Below are 12,846 nucleotides of genomic sequence, written 5' to 3' on the forward strand. Positions count from 1 at the left end.
CAGTTCCCTTCCCTCAGGCAGGCTCCGAGGCGCATTCCGCCGCACAGGAGAAGATGGAGGGAGGAGGTGGGTGGATAAAACACTAATAGGCATGGAGGAGGCGGAAGATCCTCCTCCGCTCTGAATGCTGGGGCCTAAGCCTCACTTTCCTCCTTGGGACTGTGACATCACTGGTTGCTAGATACCAGGCAATTCTAGCAACCACTGCAGACGATAGAGGCCAGCAGTGGAACAAATGCATCTTGGCTGGCAGGGTCACTATGATGGGCACAGTTTGGCTGCATTTGATGGGCACAGTGTGGCTGCATTTGATGGGCACAGTGTGGCTGCATTTGGTGGGCACAGTGAGGTTACATTTGGTGGGCACAGTGTGGCTGCATTTGACTGGGGGGGAACATGCAGGAAGACATTGAGATCAGCAACACTGCAGCACACCAGTGTGAGCTCACATCATAGGACCAGGTACTGCACATGCTGCTGAAAGAAGCTTCCTTATCTGCAGAGAGGGGGGGGGGGGAGAGGCTGGTCACAGCTCACTTACTTGGAAGGAAGGACCCAGCACGAGGCTCAGTTATCACAGCTTCCACAGCGTCCCAAACAAAACACTGTCAGCTCTGTTTAAATGTTCCCGCCCACACTCTGAGCTGTGTCTGAATAGGATGTGTGGGCACAGTGAGAGAGGGGGCTGGAGGAGGCAGAGCGGATCCACCCTCTTCCATTCGGCTGTGCTCGCAATGGACACAGACTGTCAGCTCAGAAGCCGGGGACAGCACTGTGACAGGACAGATGTCCGCTCACAGCACAAATGTTCCTGCACACTTCTGGGCTGTTATCCAGCCCTGTCAGCCTCCCTCCAGAGTCGCCCGAGCAGTAACATGTGGCCAACTGTGGAACTGCACATGTGCAGTTCCCAGCTCAGCTGGCAGCACGACAGCCTTTTTACAGGGAATCAGAGCAGCCCAGGGGGCAATTGCATCCCTGCCCCCCTGCCAAGCCCACCCCTGGAAGGGGGTAAAGTCTAAAGTGAATTAGAAGCTTGGTGGTGTCATTAGTTAAAAAGGGGCGTATTCTGGAAATGTTGCGGAGGCTAAGGCGGCATGATTTGGACAGGGATTGTATGTGGGCCTGAAAGGACTGTTCAGAGTCTAAGGCAGGGGTGGGCTGGGCTGGGGGGCAGGGATGCAATTTCCCCCTGGGCTGCTCTGATTCCCTGTATAAAGGCTGTCGTGCTGCCAGCTGAGCTGGGAACTGCACATGTGCAGTTCCACAGTTGGCCACATGTTACTGCTTGGGCGAGGATTGCCTGGCATCTAGCAACCAGTGATGTCACAGTCCCCAGGAGGAAAGTGAGGCTGAGGCCCCAGCATTCAGAGCGGAGGAGGATCTTCTGCCTCCTCCATGCCTATTAGTGTTTTATCCACCCATCTCCTTCCTCCATCTTCTCCTGTGCGGCGGAATGCGCCTCAGAGCCTGCCTGAGGGAAGGGAACTGTCACTGGCTGACACTTCCAGAAGCACCTCTCCAGAGTCAAACTGCCTGAGGTGAGGTCAGGAGCAGTGAATGAATTAGAACATATGTGTAATGTGTGTCATGGGAGAATGAGCTGGCAGCAGAGGAGGAGATCACATCCTTAAATCTCAGCCAGGGTCCATGCTGGGACTTGTAGTCCTGTACTTTTGGGGATGTGACATCCCAAAAGTGAAGGACTACAGGTCCCAGCATGAACCCCTCAGAGCTCAGGACCTAAGGGGACACATCCTTAGATCTCAGGGGTTCATGCAGGAACTTGTAGTCCTTCACTAGTTGGGGGGTCAAATCCTTAAATCTCAGGTGGTAATGCTTGGACTTGTAGTCCCTCACTAGTTGGTCGGGAGGGGGTCAGGTCCTCAGCTCTGAGGGATTCATACAAGGACTTGTTTGCACTTTAGTTCCTGGAGGCCATGGTGGTACAGGTCCTCCCTAACCCCCCCCCCCCCCCCCCCCACCTTTGTGATCATGGAAAACCTTAGTCTGTTTTCCCGATCCATCACTTTGCCACCAACAGTTCTATGGGCCACGTGACTGGCATGTGGGGATGGACTGATAGATGTGCCATTGATCTTGACAGAGAAGTCATGGGAGGGGGCACATGGGGGAGGAAATATTAAGAGCTCGGTTTTAGAAAGATTAATTTTGAGGAAGTGGTTTGACATCCAGACTGATATGTCTGTTAGTAGATCAGTGATGCGTGAGGAGATTGATGGGGTGAGCTGAGGGACAGAGTGATATATTTGGGTGTCATCAGCATATAAATGGTAGTGAAAGCCATGGGAGGCTATCAGCTGACCCAGGGAGGATGTGTAGATCAAGAATAGTAGAGGTCTAAGGACAGAACCTTGGGGGACCCCAACGGAAAGGGGAGTTGGAGAAGAGGAAGTGGAGTTGTAAGTGACACTGAAGGTGTGATGAGATAGGTAAGATTCAAACCAATGGAGAGTGCAGCCATGGAGACCAAGAAAATTGATTGTTTTTTGAGGAGGAGGGGGTGGTCGACTGTATCAAAGGTAGCAGAGAGGTCCAAGAGTAAGAGTATGGAATAATGGTCATTGGTTTTGGTTGTTAGTAAGTCGTTTGTGAGTTTTAGCAGGGCAGTTTCTGTGTAGTGCTGTGGGCGAAATCCAGACTGAAGGGGATCAAGAAGGTTATTCTCAATGAGGTGGTCGCTCAGTTGGTTGTAAACTAAACGTTCAAGGAGTTTGGAGGCAAAAGGGAGTAAAGAGATGGGTCTTAAGTTGTTAAGATTGGTGGGGTCTGAGGCCTTTTGGTATGGGAGTTGCTAGCACATATTTTAAAGGGTTGGGGAAGATGCCAGTAGAGAGTGAGAGGTTGAAGATATGAGTTAAGGAGTGTAGGATTGAGTCAGATGGTGACCGTAGTATTTGAGAAGGAACAGGGTCCAGGGGGCAGGAGGTTAGGTGGGCATTAGAAAAAAAGTTTAGTGACTTCCTCTATAGTAGCTGGGTTAAAAGAGGGAAGTATTGATTGTGCAGGAGGACAAGGAGTTTAAAGTGAGGGAGATGTCTGTAGAGCGAAGATCTCAAAAAGAATTATCTCAATCTTATTTTTGAAGTGATTAGCAATCTCCTGGGCAGTGAGTAAGTTAGTGGGTGGGGGTAATGGAGGACGAAGTAGAGTGGTAAAGGTGGAAAAGAGTTGACGGGGACTGCGTGAGAGGATGTTAATGAGAGTGATAAAGTAGGTCTGTTTGGCAGTGTGCAGGCAGGAATGGTATTTTTTGAGCGCAGATTTATATTGGCTGAAATCTTGCTGTGACTTAGTTTTACGCCACAGAAGCTTAATTTTTTGAGGCTTCTGGTATTGTCTGTCTGCCAGGGTTGTAGCGGTCGAGGCCTGATTCTATGCTTAGTGAGGGGGGCAAAGGCACCAGGGTGGATGACAGTGAACTGTTGTAGACAGAAGTAGCCAAGTTGGGGCAGGACAAGGATGAGATTTTGTCGTAGAGACAATCTGTGGTAGAAAAAAGAAGAGAAGGGTTAAAATGGCGAAGGTTTCTACGGGTAATAGTTTGCTAGTTGGAAGGCAAGGAGGAGGCAGACAAGGAGAGTGAAAGGGAATATTGGAGAGGGTGTGCGGAGTGCATAGGTAGGAGAAGATGAGGTCAAGGCAGTTGCCAACAGAGTGAGTAGAAGCGCTTGTCCATTGTTTTAGGTCAAAAGAGGAGGTTAGGCTCAGCAGCTTAGAAGTAGCAGGAGTGTTAAGATTAACAAAAATAAAAACAAAAATAAGTATGATATGTGTTTAACGTTTGCAGCTTGATAGTGGCAGATTGGTAGGGGGTTCTTTAAGGCTCGCAGGATTTTGTTGTGTTGTTAGGTGTGTTAAGATTAACAGGGATGTTGAAGTCACCAAGAATGATTGTTGGAATTTCAGAGGAGAGAAAGTAGGGTAACCAGGCAAATAAGTCATCAAGGAAGTTTGATACTGGTCCGGGGGGGGGGGGGGGGGGGCGATAGACCACAGCAATTCTTAATGAAAGTGGAGAAAATAGACGAATACAGTGAGCTTCAAATGAAGAGAGGGTGGATGAAGAACCTGAAAAGTGCTTTGAGGGGATAAGAGGATTCCAACACCACCTCCTTTCCATCCACTAGGCCTGGGAGAGTGAGTCCACAGGAGGCCACCATAGGAGAGAGAAGCAGGAGAAGGAAGGTCAGATTCTTGAATCCAGGTCTCAGTAATTGCAAGTAGGTTAAGGGAGTTAGTGATAAATAGGTCATGGACGGTGGTGAGTTTGTTACAGAGTGGGCATTCCAAAGGGCACAGGAGAAGAGGAGGCTGGATCTAGGCCGCAGAGGAATAGAAATGAGATTATGTGGATTGCGGCTGCTATCAAAGGATGGGGGGTGCCGGGTATGTTGGCCGAAGGTAAATAGTGGTCCAGAATTTGGGGAAATATCTCCCGAAGTTAGGATAAGCAGAAGGGTGAGAGAGGTGATATGGGAGTGTGACTTATGTGGGGGGACACGTCCCAGTGGCCTGCAGGTTTATGGGTTCAGAATTAGCAGGAGCTGATGGGTGCAGTAGCTGTGGGATGGAGAAGGTGGGTGAAGGAGTGAGAATTTAAGGAGAGAGGATGCAACTGTGAGAAGGAAAAGTAGGGAGTGCATGATAGAGTGGTGAAATTGAGAGGAAGCCTGAATGAGAGATGAAGTAGTTTGGAGAATCAGGTCACCTGTAGTCTGCTTACTTTTCTGCAGAATTCTGTTGTGTATTTTCGCCTTGTGAAATCGCTGAAGTGCTGAGCGGAAGTGCTGAGCGGAAGTGCAATACTTAATCCAATATGAATACTTTATCCAAGAGGATAGTTACCAATGCAATCCCAGCCTGTGAAAACCCTTGCCTGTGCATCCCCTAGGTAAGGCCTGAATTTATACAGCAATAAAATATAAGCGGTATTACATTATATCCTGCCTTCCGTGGCTCTTTGTGGTGGGGCTATATCACAGACATACTTGATGCAAGTTAATATATGCAGTGGAGAGATGATACCTATGTTTATACCTGCATATTGGATTGGGATTCAGCTTCCTCTACACATGATTGTTTGATTGAAATGGGATATATGAAGGAGATATACCTTTAAATCGAGGATTTCTTCCTAAATGGTCATGCTCTGTGGTCAGATGCCATCTGGTGAGTGCATTTTGTTTTCACTTCGGGTGAAGAAAATTTGTTGAAGCATATTTGCACTTTATAATTCACGGTATTGGAGCATACACAAGAAGATTTGATCACATATGCTTATTATGGACATTTCTGATGGTTTAGTCTATTGTTCACCTTTTTCATTTGGTTACATACTGCACATGTAACAATTTGCATTTGATTTATATGTGCTCTGCACCCTTTATATATTTCTTTATTGTGTATTAGTTTTCACTAATTTTAGGTGCAGCATTGGTGTATACAAATAATTTTCTCTCCTGATTTATACTGTGGCGCCAATTACCCAACATTTTCCCTTTCAAAGTAAATGTAATTTTTTATTTTTTTTTCTGTTGTGGAGATGTGTATTATGCACAGTTTTTTTCAGGATAGATAGGGCTTTAATTTGGTAGCAAATTTGAATACATATATTTTTATTTCCTTGGGTTTTACTGAGAATAAATAGTGAAAAAAAATTTGAAAAACATATTTACCCCCAAATATGATCAAAAAATTCTGCTGATTAAAATGATTTCACATTAGTGTGACTTTTATGTAGTGTAGTTGAATGCTAAGGCTCAGGTGAACGTATGAATTTTACTTTAGGAGAGTTTTATTCCCCTTTTGATGCTACACTGCAAAGCACGCAGTGGAGAAATATAAACATTTTGCAGAAATTGTTAGTGCAAGATCAGATAACATTAAGTCATAGTTTCATAGTTTCTTAGTAAGGTTGAATAAAGACACCAGTCCATCCAGTTCAGTCTGAGTGAGTGTCTACAATTGTCCCTATCCCTGTACATTGCACACTCACATTGGTCATTCACTTTGAGTGCATGAATTTGCAGGACAGTAACTTTTTTACATGTATGCAATCGCTAAAGATATGAATGACCTTGTTTTCATTTACGTGAGCATTAGATGGACACCAATTTTCGATCAGATCCATTAAACATTATTGTTACAACTTAGGAATTATCCTGGGGAGGGAATAATTTTATTTAGCATCATGTACATGGTCAATTTAGTCCAGACATATAACATTTGGGTGTTTTTGCATGCCAAGAAAGCACAGATGCTGCATACAGCTGTTAATAAAGAAAATGGTTGTACATGATTGTACGCTGGTATACGCCTATACTCGGCAAACAAGTATATACAGTGCATCTGGAAAGTATGCATATCGCTTCACTTTTTCCCCATTTTGTTATGTTACAGACTTTTTCCAAAATTGATTAATTTCATTATTTTCCTCAAGTTTATACAAACAATACCCCATAATGACAATGAGAAAGAAATCTTTGCAAATTTATAAAAAAAAAAATAAATGTACATAAGTATTTGCAGCCTTTGTCATAACACTCAGAATTGAACTCAGGTTCATCCTGTTTCCACTGATCATCCTTGAGATGTTTGTACAACTTGACTGGAGTCCATCCGTGGTAAATTCAGTTGATTGGACATGATTTGGAAAGGCACACACTTGTCTATATAAGGTCCCTCAGTTAAAAGTGCATGTCAGAGCACAAACTAAGCCATAAAGTCCATGAAATTGTCTGTTGATCTCAGAGACAGGATTGTATGGAGGAACAAATCTGGGGAAGGGTACAGAAAGATTTCTGCAGCAATGAGCATAGTGGTTTCCATCATCCACAAATATAAGAAGTTTGGAACCACAAGGACTCTTCCAAACTGGCCAAACTGAACGATCGGGGAGAAGGGCCTTAGTCAGGGAGGTTACCAAGAATGCGATGGTCACTCTGAGAGAGCTTCAGCTGTCTCTGTGGAGAGAGGAGAACCTTCCAGAAGAACAACCATCTATGCAGCACTCCACCAATCAGACCTGTATGGTAGAGTGACCAGACGGAAGCCACTCATCAGTAAAAGGCACATGACAGCCTGGAGTTTGCCAAAAGAGACCTGAAGGACTCTCGGACCATTAGAAACAAAATTCTCTGGTCTAATGAAAGAAAGATTAAACGATTTGGCCAGAATGGCAAGCGTAGTGTCTGGAGAAAACCAGTCACTGCTCATCACCTGGCCAATAACATCCCTACAGTGAAGCATGGTGGTGGCAGCATCTTGCTGTCAGGATGTTTTTCAGCGGCAGGAACTGGTAGACTAGTCAGGATCGAGGGAAAGATGAATGCAGCAATGTACAGAGACATGCTTGATGAAAACCTGCTCTAGAGTGCTCTGGACCTCAGACTGGGGCGAAGGTTCATCTTCTAACAGGACAACACCCTAAGCACACAGCCAAAACAACAAAAGAGTGGCTACGGGACAACTCTGTGAATGTCCTTGAGTGGCCCAGACTTGAACATCTCTGGAGAGATCTGAAAATGGCTGTGCACCAATGCTCCACATTCAACTTGATGGAGCTTGACAGGTCCTGCAAAGAAGAATGGGAGAAACTACCCAAAAATAGGTGAGCCAAGCTTGTAGCATCATACTCAAAAAGAATTGAGGCTGTAGTTGGTGCCAAAGGTTTTTCAATAACGTATTGAGCAAGGGCTATGAATACTTATGTACATGAGATTTTTAAAAATTTTTATAAATTTGCAAAGATTTCAAAGTTCTTTCACATTGTTATTATGAATTTTTATGAAAATAATGAATTTAATCCCATTTTGGAATAAGGCTGTTGCCTAACAAAATGTGGAAAAAGTGAAGTGCTGTGCACTGTGCCAGATGCACTGTAGTATGGGGATGTATTCCCTGAAAAATTAATGGTTGTATGTGGGTTTATAGAGGTATCTGTTTAAACATGCATGTAGTTTACAGAAATACACTAGTAAGCTATAGGCATGTATACCTGCAGACAGACCATCATTTATTTGGTCAGCTGCGTGTGCGTGTGTGTGTGTATACACAGAGCCTTGACATTTTCCACATTTTGTCATGTTACAACCAAAAACGTAAATGTATTTTATTTTTTGTTATCGACCAATACAAAGTGGCACATAATTGTGAAGTGGAAGGAAAATGATAAATGGTTTTCAAGTTTTTTTACAAATAAATATCTGAAAAGTGTGGTATGCATTTGTATTCAGCCCCCTTTACTCTGATACCCCTACCTAAAATCTAGTAGAAACAATTGCCTTCAGAAGTCACCTAATTAGTAAATAGAGTCGTGTGTGTATTTGTAATTTAATCTGAATACCCCTAGATCCCATGCCACAGCTTTTGTTCCCGCTGCTATCAATCTCTCCAATGAGGAGAGCGACAGCTGCTGGAGGCGCTGGATCGGATTGGGCTCAGGTAAGAAAAAGGGGGGCTGGAGGGCAGCTGCAGCACAGAAAGTTTTTCACCTTAATGCATAGAATGCATTAAGGTAAAAAAAACTTAAAGGGATTGTAAAGTGAATTGTTTTTTTTTTTAAAATAACAAACATATTATACTTACCTCCACTGTGCAGCTCGTTTTGCACAGAGTGGCCCCGAACCTGCTCTTCTGGGGTCCCTCAGCGGCTGTCTCTGCTTCTTTCCACAGGTGCTTCTTATGTTCATGCGAGCTCCCTCACATGGTGAGAAGCATCTGCGGGCACGCTCCCGTGATACAGCCGGCGGCTATAGCCGCTCGCTGTATCACACGGCCCCGCCCCAGCGCTCCGCGTCAGTGGATGTGATTGACAGCAGTGTGAGCCAATGGCTGCGCTGCTTTCCATCCATCCACTCCAGCCAATCGGCAGCCTGGCTGAACGGTGGAAAGGACGGTGGGGACGAGCGCAGGATTTTTGAGGGGTGAGGTAAGTAAAACGGGGGGGGGGGGCTGGGGGTGCAGGCACTGTCAGATGTTTTTATTTGCACATTTTTCTCTATTTCATTCTATGCATTAAGGTGAAAAAACATTTACCTTTACAACCCCTTTAAGGCTTTACAACCACTTTAAAGAGGAGGTAAACTTCTCTTCTGACATTTACTTCTAGGTAAGCCTACAATAAGGTTTACCTATAGGTAGTGAAAATATCTCCTAAATGTGTACTGTTTAGGAGATACTGTTTAGGAGATATTTACATTACATGCAGCCAGTGACATCACCTCTGAAGGAACGGTCACAGGTGCCATTCCCTTCCAAGCCCTGTGCCGAGGGAGTGACGTCATTGTGGCTCCTGCCAATCACAGCGCCAAAGCCCACGAACCCAGAAGGCACTCCAGGGAAAATGTCAGCCATCTCAGTGGTGTGCAGGCGGTGCTGGAACAGCTTCTTTCTAAGGTAAATGCAGACTAGCTCATTATGCTTTTTGTTTTACAGGGTTTTTCCCCCCAGAGTTTACAACCTCTTTAACCCTGAGAAAACGGGAAGTACAATTGATCCACCGTTTGCATACCTTGTCTCCTAATGGATTGAACTCAGACTTTGATCTATATTTACTGCTCTAGTTTGCTTCTTAATTTATAATCTGTTTAGATGGTATTTATTGTAAATAATCTCTGCTTACCATGTATGCCTTTGATTTGTATATACAGCAGTTGTGAATGAATTGTACATCATTTCTAACTACAGGTGTCCTTTCTAGCAAATCCTGTGTGTGGTGAGGAGATCAATTGCATCTGACAGATCTTCGTCTTGAAAATACCTGTTTTGTTGTTAAAAGACTATTGATTGATTCTTCATTACTTGGTTAATTGATTCCAGGAAGTTCTCCCACTTAAAAAGATGAGAGAGGCCTGTAATTGTCATCATAGGTGTACCTCAACTATGAGAGACAAAATGTGGAAACAAATCCAGACAATCAGAATTTATTTGCAAATTATGATGGAAAATAAGTATTTGGTCAGTATCAAAAGTTCATCTCAATACTTTGTTATATAAAATTTAAAATGGTAAGTGGTGTTGCGCTACTAAATTTCTTCTCTAAAAAATCATAACAAAATTGTCATATATCTGAGTGACAATAAATATAAAAAATATATAAAAAAATGTATAATGTTCAGTTATATTTTTTGCAATAAAGTGCTATTGTGCAAGATCCGGACAGATATAATCCACACTGTACAAGATATAGACTAAAAACAGACGTAATCAGCAATCCAACTAAGTGATACTTGAGCCATATAAAAAACATTGGCGAGGGGGACATAAGGTCAGGACCCTCAGCCAAATGAAATCAAAATGGATTTTTATTTTTGATACATTTACCCCCCGGCGGGCCTAAACATAGAGTTTGACCTTAATTGCTTCATCAGTGATTTTTAAACTAAAAATTCTCATATATCTTTATCTAAGTTTTTCCTTTTTTCCTGACCTTCTCCATCTATTTATGTCAGCCATTATCTCTAGGTATGAATTTACATCAAAAACTAGCCTTCTTCCTATGTGTGTGTATATATATATATATATATATATATATATATATATATATATATATATAATTATCTAAAATTAATTTTATATGTTATCCATGCATGTTCTGTATACCTGAGCATCATTTCTAGAGTCTGTCCCCTATTTTTATTTTTAATGATATTTTTATTGCTATTTTATTTTTTATTTAATAAATTTTCTATATAATACCTAATTTTTTTTTATATAATTCTAATATTTTTTATATAATTCCAATATATTTTTCTAACATTTTATTTAGTTATTCTCAACCATTTTTTTAAATAAAAAAAATATATATATTTCCTTTTTTCATCCATATATACATCATGGTGGTTAATCATGAATGATACACCACTATTTGCTTTATATTGGTTGCTACACCATCAAACGCTGTCAACGATGTCAGTCTTTTTAGTTTTAATAGTTTTTTCAGACCATTGATTAATACATAATGTGCTGACACTCCTAATATGACCAAAGCGTACATATCCTATATTAACTTCATACCACTATAATATGGCCACAGCTGGACCATACTATTACCAACGTTCTTCAAAGATCCACAGCAAAATGGCAGCGATAGGAGCCCAGGCGAAGATCCCTAGGAAAATGGCCGCTCCATTGGTTTGAATAGGGGCTTCAAGAAAATGGCCGACCAATAATAATATCATCCGGACCTATTTAAATACATCCTATTGACCTCAAGCCACATCCCAGTCAAAGTCACGTGTGTTGTGACGTAACGCGTAGTAAAGCTTGAGGCAGACAGATACCGGAAGAGACGGTCAGGTATGAGCTCGGCGCTCGTTTTTACATTGCATGATCTACACATGGAAATGTGTAGATCACCTTTGTTGTAAATGTACTACACCATGGTGGGCTCTTTATCCTCCCTTTTATATTCTGATATATTGAACATGTGAGTGATCATAGATACCTATTCAGCGGAAGGAAAAGGAAGGATCCCCTCTGGCTCTGCTTCAGACATAGTAGGGACATGCAGGAATATTACAATCTGAAGGGATTAAAACTCCCCCTACCTCCTCTACATGCTGTTTACCTTACAGCAGTAAGGTAATCATTTAGCACAGCCACGAGTGTCAGTGACACTGAAGACACGTACCACACTTAATAGTCACACTGACACTGATATTATTGTATTATCACTCAGTGTTCCTTCAAAACACTGCTACACTTGCACTTATTTGCACAGTGGACCCCGAAGAGCTCCATATTTCAATCTGGACTTTATTTATTTATGCCTTCCTTTTGGAATTTTTTCTGCATATTTGCACATTTTTCTCTATTTATTTGCACGTTGATTTTTGCACTGATTAGTATTTATATATTCTGCTTATTTGCACATATTTATTTGCACTCAGTTGGATTGCTGATTACGTTTGTTCTGTATTTTTGCACATTGTGGATTAGTATTTATATATTTTGCTTATTTGCACATATATCTACTGGCACTCAGTTGGATTGCTGATTACGTCTGTTTTTAGTCTATATCTTGTACACTGTGGTTTAGATCTGTCCGGATCTTGCACAATAGCACTTTATTGCAAAAGATATAACTGAACGTTATACATTTTTTTAATATATTTTTTATATTTATTGTCACTCAGATATATGACAATTTTGTTATGATTTTTTTAGAGCAGAAATTTAGGAGCGCAACACCACTTACCATTTTAATTTTTCACTTATTTGGGTAACAGTTTGACCCTTACGGTGGTTGCAGCACCTACATTAAACACTTACATTCCCTTTTAGCGCAGGAGTACTTACTTCATATTCACTTTGTTATATATCTTTTGTTGGCAATGACAGAGGTCAAATGTTTTCTGTAAGTCTTCACAAGGTTGTTACACACTGTTGCTGATATGTTGGTCCATTCCTCCATGCAGATCTCCTCTAGAGCAGTGATGTTTTGGGGCTATCGCTGGGCAACATGGACTTTCAACTCCCTCCAAAGGTTTTCTATGGGGTTTAGATCTGGAGTCTGGCTAGGCCACTCCAGGACCTTGAAATGCTTCTTACAAAGCCACTCCTTTGTTGCCCAGGCGGTGTGTTTGGGATCATTGTCATGCTGAAAGACCCAGCCACGTTTCATCTTCAATGCCCTTGCTGATAGGAGGAGGTCTGCACTCAAAATCTCATGATACATGGCCCATTCATTCTTTCATGTACACGGATCAGTTGTCCTGTTCCCTTTGCAGAGAAACAGCCCCAAAGCATGATGTTGCCACCCCCATGCTTCACAGTAGATATGGTGTTCTTTGGTTGCAACTCAGCATTCTCTCTCCTCCA

This window comes from Lithobates pipiens, unplaced genomic scaffold (genome assembly GCF_037356315.1).
Source record: "Lithobates pipiens isolate NorthernLeopardFrog02 unplaced genomic scaffold, aLitPip1_a1.2 Scaffold_18, whole genome shotgun sequence".
Lineage (NCBI taxonomy): Eukaryota > Metazoa > Chordata > Amphibia > Anura > Ranidae > Lithobates > Lithobates pipiens.